Source organism: Ovis canadensis, chromosome 25 (assembly GCF_042477335.2).
Source record: "Ovis canadensis isolate MfBH-ARS-UI-01 breed Bighorn chromosome 25, ARS-UI_OviCan_v2, whole genome shotgun sequence".
Classification (NCBI taxonomy): Eukaryota; Metazoa; Chordata; class Mammalia; order Artiodactyla; family Bovidae; genus Ovis; species Ovis canadensis.
Genome location: NC_091269.1, coordinates 61766196 through 61776025, shown reverse-complemented (window position 1 = coordinate 61776025; position 9830 = coordinate 61766196). Strand labels below are relative to the sequence as shown.

Sequence of the window (9830 nt, the reverse complement as noted above, 5' to 3'; positions counted from 1 at the left end):
GTGGGAATTGGGTGGGATCCCTACAGTAAAGCACCTACAGAGTGCCTGGCGCACAGTGGGAGTGAGGGACTCATCAAGCTGTTCCTTAACGCCAATCATCACCCCAGGCTAGTCCTGGCCCTGGAGAGAGTTTGATCAGCTGATCAGCTGATCTCAAGTGCTGGAAAGCCCCAGGAAAATTATTTTACCTAGGTGCTCTGTTCACTTATCCTATTGGGCATGAATGAAAATGCTCAGAGGTTGAGGGCTACGTTGAATTTTACTTACTGTTTGAAAAAAAAAATTTTTTTTTAACTACTTCTGAAGCACCCAATTATTGTTCTCGGCTTTGGTGATCAGACCTTTGGGCTCTGCAGGAACAGAGGTCCCTGACCACAGGGGTGTCCTGAATTGGCAGAGGATGGGCTACTCTTCATGAAATCACGCCAAGACAGAGCTGAAAGACCCCTGGCCTGGTCATCTTTAGCTCCCTCATTTTTACGATGAGGGGACAGAGCTGAAAGACCCCTGGCCTGGTCATCTTTAGCTCCCTCATTTTTACGATGGGGGAACAGAGCTGAAAGACCCCTGGCCTGGTCATCTTTAGCTCCCTCATTTTTACGATGGGGGAACTGAAGCCCAGAGCCATGGCAACAGGGCAAGCTTATGCAGGAAGTCGACAGTAGAGCCCAGTCTCTTTACCCATATCCAGCAGCCCTGACAAGGATTAGTTCAGTTCAGTTCAGTTCAGCCACTCAGTCGTGTCCGACTCTTTGCGACCCCATGAATCGCAGCGCGCCAGGCCTCCTTGTCCATCACCAACTCCCGGAGTTCACTCAGACTCACGTCCATCGAGTCCGTGATGCCATCCAGCCATCTCATCCTCTGTCGTCCCCTTCTCCTCCTGCCCCCAACCCCTCCCAGCATCAAAGTCTTTCCAGCCTCCCTCAAATGGGATCCAGAAGCTCACAGACTCAAATCCCAGGCTGATTTTTGCCTTTGCGGTAACCTGCATTTTTCTAAAAGGTCCATATCACATTCTAAACTGGCCATATGACTCTAAAAATATTAGGAACCACAGATTGAGAGGAAAGTAAAATGATTCATGCTGGGGGGAGGGAAGGGGAAGTCCCAAGGTCAGGGTTGGGATGGTGGCATAAAACAGAAATCGGAGTTGTTTTCGTCAACCCCTTCTCCATCCCTTCCACCCCCACACTCCAGAATTACTGAACTATTCGAGTTCCCCAAAAGGCCGTGGTCTTCTGTTCACTCTGCCCCTGCGCAGATAAATCCTCCGGCAGCAGGCGGTAACAGGCAGAGAAGTTATCTCCTCTCCATCATCTGAGGATCCGATTTCTTAAAGGCGGTGAAGCTCTGAGAGGCAACGCCAACCTTGCAGCCGAACTGCAGACGGGTGGCCCTTGAGCAGAAACTAACATCGTTGGGGTTCTACTGATAACCTCCTCTCTCATGACAGGCACACTAGGAATTGCGGGGCTTGCACAGCGACCTTTGTTGGAAACCCGAGTGTCTGTTCCCTCAGGGTTCCTGACCTTGGCCCGCGTGCTTGATCCTGACGACCCAGTCGGGGCTGCTTCCTTCTTGAGTCTCCTTCAAGGCGCCCTCGGGGTGGTCCCGGGACACCCCGCACAGCCGATGCCCCAAACCTTCCCCGAGGCCCCTCGGCACCTCCCCTACCTTCCCGGGGGTGCCAGGGGTGGGCGGGGCCGTTAAGGTATCAGGACGCCATTGGCCAGAGCTGGGCGAGAGGCGGGGAGGGGCGGGGAGAGCCGGGGGGCGGGGCGGAAAGGGAGTAATGGGGCTGTGCCATTGGCCGGAGCGAGGCGAGGGGCGGGGAGGGGCGGGCCTGACCCTCCAAGTCCTGGAAGACGGGCAGTAGGCGCTGCGGAGGCATCTCGGGTGACTGCGAGGGCAAGGCACCGGCCGCGGGTTCTGCACGGCGCGATGAGTGGTCGGTGAGTGATGCATGGGGCGTCCGCGGAGCTCCGACCTCCCTCCACCGCGCGAGCCCAGGGCCTTCCCCAGCCAGGGGCTCTGGAGTCTAGGCACTTGTGGCTGCAGCGTGCTAAGTCCCCTCCCTCTGCCAGCCTGGCACTTTCTGGGCCTCGGGCCCAGCGCTGAGAGTGGGCACTGCGCCAGGCACCTGCTCCAGTGAGAGGACACTTAAGGAGCTAAAACCTAAGGAAAGCAGGTGCGCGCGTGACCGCCGGCTGCATCTTTGCCCGCCGGGTCTCTTGTCTTGGCCAATATCTTAGCGGCATTGATCTTAGAACTGGGGGAGAGGCTTGAAGTGCCTCTTGCACAACCCTCAGATTTCATGGATGGAAGACCACGATAATAGCAGCAGTAGGGCCTCACAATTGCTTTTTACAGAGGATATGCCTTGTTGTCAGACCTGTGCTAAGAGTTTTAGCACAATATGCCTCTCACACTGCTCACAGCCTTGATACTTTCAGTGTTCCCACCTTCAGATGAGAAAACTATAGCTTGAAAAGTTACAGAGTTGTCTGGTTATACCCAGATGAGTCAGGGATAGGGTCAGAATTTCTAGCCAGGGCTCATCAGGCCAGATTTCTTTCATTTCCCCCAGTGACTTCAGCACCCTCTTTGCCCCGTGCTCCTGACTGTCCTGCACTTCCCACTCTAGACAGATGCCTTTGTTTTATTAATCTGGCACAGCCCTGGGGGAGGGCTGTGTGTGATCTCTCGCACCAGGATCAGTGCCAGGCCAGTGACAGTGTTTTCTTAAAACACTGAGAAAGCTTTAATAACCCCACTTCACAGAGGAACTAAGCATGGTCATGACAGGTGAGGGCCCGAATTCTGGAATTTGTGCCCAGAAATGGTGACGGGCAGGGAAGTCTGGCACGCTGCAGTCCATGGGGTTGCAGAGACATGACTTAGTGACTGAACGCCAAGTTGGACTCCAAAGCCGTGCACTCGCAAGAAGGACCCTCACAGGCTTCTCCATAGTTTAACTGCTCACAGCACAGTCAAGATTTGTTGGCAGAAGCTATGAGTAAACAATAACAACTGAAATGGCGATCTGCCTGCCTCCAGCTCCCTGGAGTAATTCCTGAGCTGCCGCCAGCAGGGTGGGAGGTGCTAAGTGGGGCGGAGGGGAGGGGGGAGGGGAGGGGGGGTAATGGGAGGGAGAGGGGAGGGGGGGAGGAAGCGGAAGGAAGAAAAGAGAAGATGAAGGCCTTAGCCCTGGGTCAGAAATCGCTGGCCAGAGTTGTTACGGGTTCCACCGCTGCCAGTACATTTCCATTAGTTCTTGTCATTATCCCCTCTATGCGCAGTGCTGGTGGTTCAAGACTTTGCAGGGAAAGTGAGATTGAGACCCCAGATTAAAGGGTCAGGGTGAAAACGAGGGTGGGGGTGGGGGGATGAGGGGAGGGGAGGGGCTGGGGGGTTAGGAGGTCAGGGGGGTGGAGCCGTATTTCCACCCCGAGACTCCAGCAGCTGGCCTGGAGAATGGGCGAAGGTCCAGAGTCCCCCTGGGTCAGGGTCAGCTGGACAATGGCCCGTAACAGCAGAGTATGAACAGAACTCGGGCGTGTATTATAGTTCAGGTTCTATACATGCAGAGGCTCCAAGGGGAGCATCTGACTATGCGAGCTACCAGAAAGCACTCTGGACCGGGCCCTGGTTTTGAGAGTGAGTTCAGCCAAATACCGTGGCTCATAGACGCTCCTGCTGAGGACTGTCCTTGCCCTTTCTGAGTACCATGTTCCCGTATCAGAGCCTCGCTGTCCCTCTGGAGCCCTGGACTCCCATTCAGACGTCTACTGGGAACGTTTTTTTATCACAGGTGAAGCCCATATGAAGCCCACCTTACCTGTTCCCTCATTCACCTTCACAGCAGTCAGTGATTCAGCTGAGGAATCCGAAGGTCAGAGAAGGAAAGGGATTTGCCTAAGGTCACATGGCTACAGAACCCCAGTTCACAGCTCAGTTCAGTCGCTCAGTCGTGTCTGACTCTTTGTGACCCCATGGACTGCATGCAGTGTGCCCGCCCGGCCTCCCTGTCCATCACCGACTCCCAGAGCTTGCTCAGACCCATGTCCATTGAGTCGGTGATGCCATCCAACCATCTCATCCTCTGTCGTCCCCTTCTCCTCCCGCCTTCGATCATTCCCAGCATCAGGATTTCTAATGAGTCAGTTCTTTGCATCAGGTGGCCAGAGTATTGGAGTTTCAGCTTCAGCATCAGAATCCCAGAGCAGAGCTCTATATCCAGATTCTTGCAAAGGCTGGTGGTTATCCTGCCACACAGCACACTGAAGAAAACAGTTTCAAGTTGTTTTAAAGTAAATCAAAATCAAATAGGAAGTGGCTGCACTGTCCGAGGCTTTGGCAGATTTCTCACTCCTGTTAAAGGGGAACTTGCAGTTGGTCCCCTCCCTTTTTCGGCTTCTGACCTCCCTCCCCAGGATGCACTGCTGAAAGAGATTTGGAGCCCCTTCCCCTTGCCTGGGGCTTCCCAGGTGGCTCAGTGGTAAAGAATACGCCTGTGGTGTTAGAGACACAGGTTCGATCCCTAGGTTGGGAAAATCCCTGGAGGAGGAAATGGCAACCCAGTCCAGTGTTCTTGCCTGGGAAATCCCATGGACAGAGGAGCATGGTGGGCTGTAATCTATGAGTTCACAAGTTGAACACAACTTTAGTGACTCAACAAGAACAACAACAGCCTTGCCTGACCTTGGGGGGTAGAAGTGAGGGTGTCATACAGCCCCATAGCTGCAGAGCTGGAAAGAGACCTAAAGACACTCTTGTCCAGCTGCCTGGCTACAATCCTGGCTAGGCTGAGGCCCAAGAGATGCGGCAGCATGCTGAAATCACGTGCCAAGCCGGTGCCCCAGCAAAGCCCGCACCTGCCTCCTCTCTGGCACGCCCTTTGTCTCCTCTCTCTTGCTGTGACACATTTCAGCAGAAGTACAAAGCTCCCACCTGCCTCCTCTCTGGCACGCCCCTTGTCTCCTCTCTCTTGCTGTGACACGTTCCGCAGAAGTTCTTAACCTGGGACCTGGGGACCCAGGGGCACGTGGGTAAGGGTTTACTGACCCCCTGCAACGGTGAGCAGACCTCCTGTGTGCGTGTGTGCACACTCACGCACACATGGGCACTTTTCTGGAGACAGTGTGTTAAGCTTTCAAGAGACCCCAAAGCGCTCCATGACCCTTGGTTCTGAGCTGAACCGTGTCTTGCAGGAAGCCACCTTCAGCAGCTGCATGCGGTGCACAGGTGTGGTGCAGCGGGTAGCACTGGCTGGGGAGGGAGGGTGCAGCAGGGAGCAGGGGGTGGGGCAGCAGTAGAGAGCATCAGCGCCGCCCCACAGCACTTGGCACTTAGTAATTGGAGGGCCTGCCCCCGCTAACCTCAGGCCAGCGGGATATTGGCCAGCGATCATTCTCAGTAGCCATTTGGCCCCAAAAGCACGCTGCAAGGATTCCTGTTCCTATGAGTGCGTGCGCAGCTGTGTCCGCCCCTTTGTGACGGCACGGACTGTAGCCTACCAGGCTCCTCTGTCCATGGGATTCTCCAGGCTCGAATGCTAGCGAGGGCTGCCATTCCCTGCCTCCTCCTTCAGGGGGTCTTTCCTACCTAGGGACTGAGTCCTCACACTCTTACTGATGCCACCTGGGAAGCCCTCCTGTTTGCTTGGATTTCTTCTTCCGTAGGCAAGGGGCGGGTCCAGTTTGAGGAGGAAGAGGTGTAGGAAGGACTTGCCAGGAGGACTGACGTGCTCTCTCGCCCCAGGCTGCCATGTTTTGAAAGCAAGGACAGGACACGGGGATCTGGCTGCAGGAGTGTGGGTGTAGCGCCGCCTCGAGGTGGGAGCTGTCAGAACGCTTACGAGAAGGGCCAGGCTGCCTGAGTGCGGAGGGCTCGGCTCTTCAGAGGAAGGGCAGTGGTGTCACGGAGGACTGGGTGTTGGGATGGTCTGAGCGAGAGAGCTGGTGGAAGCCCAAGACTTGAGGGGGAGAGGATACGGTGAAGGCAAGCTGGGGTCAGAGGATGGGCCCAGGAGACGGCGGTGAGGAGGGTGGCTCTGCAGTGGAGCCTGCTCTGCTCAGCCCCAGCTGCGCTGCACAACGGCCCCCTGGGCTTCCCGGCCACCAGGGCTGGGGCGGGGAGGGTGTGGCCACGCCCAGGGTGGGGGTGAAGATGGGGGAGAGAGGAAGAGCCGAGGCGGCTGTGTGGAAGGGGATGGGAGCCGCAGCTGCCATGTTCCTGCTCAGCACCCGCATCCCAGCAGCTGGCTCTCTTGGCAAAAATCTGTTGCTTGGGAGTGGCCTGTGTCTGGCCAGATCTGCTATCAGGGGCAGCTGGTACCAGCAGGCACTACGGTTTCTTCCTTGGCAACTTCCTGCCATTTGCTGGCTAACAGGTGCTCTCGAGGGCCCATTTAAAGGTCCATTGTTTTCCCCACCACCTTCCTGCTGGCCCTGGCTGGTGATCGAAAGTTGTAGCCTTGGGCTGCTGAACAGGGGACTCGGGCTCCCCAGGAATGCATGGCGGTGTCCCAGCACCTGCTCTTTTCCTGAGAGCCGCCTTCCTCCTTCTGGTCTGAGTGGCCTGGGCTCAGAGGCCCCCAGCCATGCCCCTCATGCCCTGTCCTTCTTCTTTGGCTCATCGTGTCCCGGTCCTTAACATATTTAATTTCCATCCTGCCCGCCCGCTCCTGTATGCCTGCCTGGAAAACTCCATGGACAGAGGAACCTGGTAGGCTACAACCGTGGGGTTGCAAAGAGTCAGACACAGCTGGGCACCCACGCGAGGAGGAACGTCAGAGTCACAATTTTATAAGATTAAGAGCAGAGGTCACCAAGCGTTCAGATTTCAGGAACATCCTCAGAACATTTTAATTCGGACACTGATTCCATTTTCCATCCTGCCAAGTGAGGACAATGACCATCCATTGTTGCCCCAGGTTCATGAAAGAGGGGCATTGTGGGAAGCACATCGTCTTGACGTAAAAGCCTTTCAGATGTAGTGGATTTAGCCTCAGGAAAACACCACTGCGTCAGCCTGCTTTTTCTGCTTCAGACCTTGGCCCGTAGGAAGTGGGCTACAGTGATGGCCTGAAGGGCCATCCGCCTTGTCCCACGATAACCGGCTCCACAGCCCCCAAAGAGGAAAGATGGTCCAAACCAGGCAGCTGAAGACCTTCAGTGTCCTTTGTCCCAAACGAAAGACCAGGGACAATGGGGAGGGCAGGCAGCCGGCCCACTGTCCTCACGGCCCCTCCTCACGGCTGGCAGAGCAGCTACTGAAGTGGAAAGTGGAAACAGTTCACTGCCTGTTCGCTGGGACAGGTAGCCATGGCTGGCTTGCTGCCCTGGGGCCCCTCCTCTGGGGACAGGGAACCCTGGCTGCAGCCTGAGTCCCTGAATTGGGGACAGAGCCTCCTCCAGCCAGGGAAGCAAGAGTGGAGGCCCGATCTGTGTGCCCTGGGGCCTGGGGGAGGGGAGCCAGCCAGGACAAAGAAAGCTGGGCTCCCGCAGAGCCACGGAGCTTGGCCTGCCCAGCTGCATCTCACTCTGTGCTTTGCAGACTGCACCAGGGCGGCAGGCCAGCCCACCCTCTCCCCGACCCCACCCTCGACCAGAGCGGCCCTCTTTAATCCATTTGTGCCTTGGGCTTCTCCTGGGGTTTTATTGATACATAAGATCATGCTTTTTATAAAAGGTAGGAAAACATTCCATTGGAGATTCATTAAGTCCTGCCCAGTGCATGAGGACAGCGAGTGTTTAAGGGGAGGTTTCAGGAACATGTTCCAAACAGAGCCATCTCCATTGGCTTTCTTCCTGGGCCTGTGTCCCTGCTGTCTCTCAAAGCGCTCATTCAAGTTATCTGTAGGATGCCTCTTAGGTACCCTGCAGCTCACCTGAGAACTGGACAAGACACTGGGAATGAAAACCGTCTCAACCTCCAGCTGGGTAAATGAGGCACAAACACAGTATCGGCGTTTGGAGTGGGATTCTGAAAGCGGCCCCAGAGCTCAGGCCTGGAATGCAAGGAGACGATGGGGTGGCCAGCTTGGAGTCGGGGGATGAGACGTGTAAGAATCGGAGGCCATGAGAACAGCCTCAGGCCATACGCGTGGTGGGCGTCAGGGCAGCAGTAGATGGTTCTCTCAGAGAAGGGAACTGGGGGAGAGGTTCCTGCTCTGTAAGGCTCAGCCCTCGCCCGGCAATTCGGAAGCAGCTCGGTGCTTCCCCCAGCCTTCCTCGCGCCCCTCCTTCCCTTACTTGGGCTGGTGTCCTGCATTCTCTTTCCCTGCCACAGAAGCTGTTCACGCGACAAGCCCCTTCTCCTTTCGCTTCGTCTGTGTCATCTAGGACCCTTCTGCACTTTGCCCCTGATTCCCTCTGGGCTGCCAACCCCAGCTGATGCCACCCAACTCCAGCTGGAGACCCTCAGCTTGTTGATCGTGTCCTTTAAATAAGCAGGCTCTCTAGGGTAAAGTGTATTCCAGAAGCCCAGTGCGGAGAGCATCTCCTCTGTCATACAGCACAGTATTATCCAGAGATGGAAGATCCCCTGGAGGAGGGCGAGGCAACCCACTCCAGTACTCATGCCTGAGAATCCCATGGACAGAGGAGCCTGGCGGGCTACAGTCCATGAAGGTCCCAAAGAGTCTACACGACTTAGCAGTGAGCACACACGTGGGCAAAGCCGTGGGTGGGGGCTCCCCGCCACCCACCTCACCTTCAGCCAGAACACCCCCTGTAGTCTAATCTGCATAAATATCCCGTCTGAATGGAGAGTTCCACAGCTAAGAAAACATCTAACTCAGTGGAAATCAGTATTCTCGTACAGATGGAAAAATCAAGACCCAGAGAGGAAAAAGCATGAAGCTATATGGGTTTTTAGCAGCTCCCAGCCCAGGACACTTTAAGAAGTATCTTCTATTAATAACTAATCACTGATTATAAGAGAGTTCTCTTAGAAGAGAATTCCAATTATAAGTGTCCCTACTAAATAGAGCAAAAGGGGCATATCCCTCACAGGCTGTGGGAGAGTGAAAGCGTGAAGTGCTGTAAACTGTCGTGTATCTGCAAGCTTTACAGATATATGTGTATGCTGCTGCTGCTGCTGCTGCTGCTGAGTCGCTTCAGTCGTGTCCGACTCTGTGCGACCCCACAGGCGGCAGCCCACCAGGCTCCCCCGTCCCTGGGATTCTCCAGGCAAGAACACTGGAGTGGGGTGCCATTTCCTTCTCCAGTGCATGAAAGTGAAAAGTGAAAGTGAAGCCGCTCAGTCGTGTCCGACTCTTCGCGACCCCATGGACTGCAGCCCACCAGGCTCCTCTGTCCCTGGGATTCTCCAGGCAAGAGTGCTGGAGTGGGGTGCCATGCCCTCCTCCAGGGGATCGTCCCGACCCAGGGACCAAACTCCCATCTCTCGTGCCCCTGCACTGGCAGGGGTTCCTTGCCACTGGAGCCGCCTGGGAAGTCAAAGCCGTACACATTCATTTTCTATTGCCGTGTCTCTTTTAATTGGAGGCTGATCACTTTGCGCTGTTGCAGTGGTTTTTGCCATGCATTGACGTATATTCATTTTAGCTGAATTATTTACTGCGTTAGAATAAACTCGATTATCCTGCAGCAACAAATCCCTGAAACAGGTTTATTTCTCTTCCCCATCCACATCTGTTGCGGGCTGGCAGAGGCCTCCGGTCCCCAGCGATGCCCTGGGACCCAGGCTGACCGTCAGGAAGCTGTACTAACTGGGTTGTGTGGCTTTCTGGGTCACCGTGGCGGGAAGCAGGAGAGCTGCCGGGCCACAGCCTGGCCCAGGTGCGCTGGCCTGGGAGTGAC

The 9830-nt window shown here is 55.6% G+C and overlaps 1 protein-coding gene across 4 annotated transcripts in view; it reads left to right on the top strand.

Moving 5' to 3' along the window:
- The first annotated feature begins 1252 nt into the window (after positions 1-1252).
- The window catches only part of RASSF4 (Ras association domain family member 4), a 35428-nt gene continuing 26850 nt past the window's right edge, over positions 1253-9830 (top strand). For 2 of the 4 annotated variants that reach the window (XM_069572332.1, XM_069572330.1), the window contains exon 1: positions 1843-1955. The gene's annotated coding sequence lies outside the window, so the exon portion shown is untranslated. Of the gene's footprint in view, positions 1956-9830 lie in introns of all 4 variants that reach the window. The other 2 variants (XM_069572329.1, XM_069572331.1) reach the window with 2 other exon arrangements.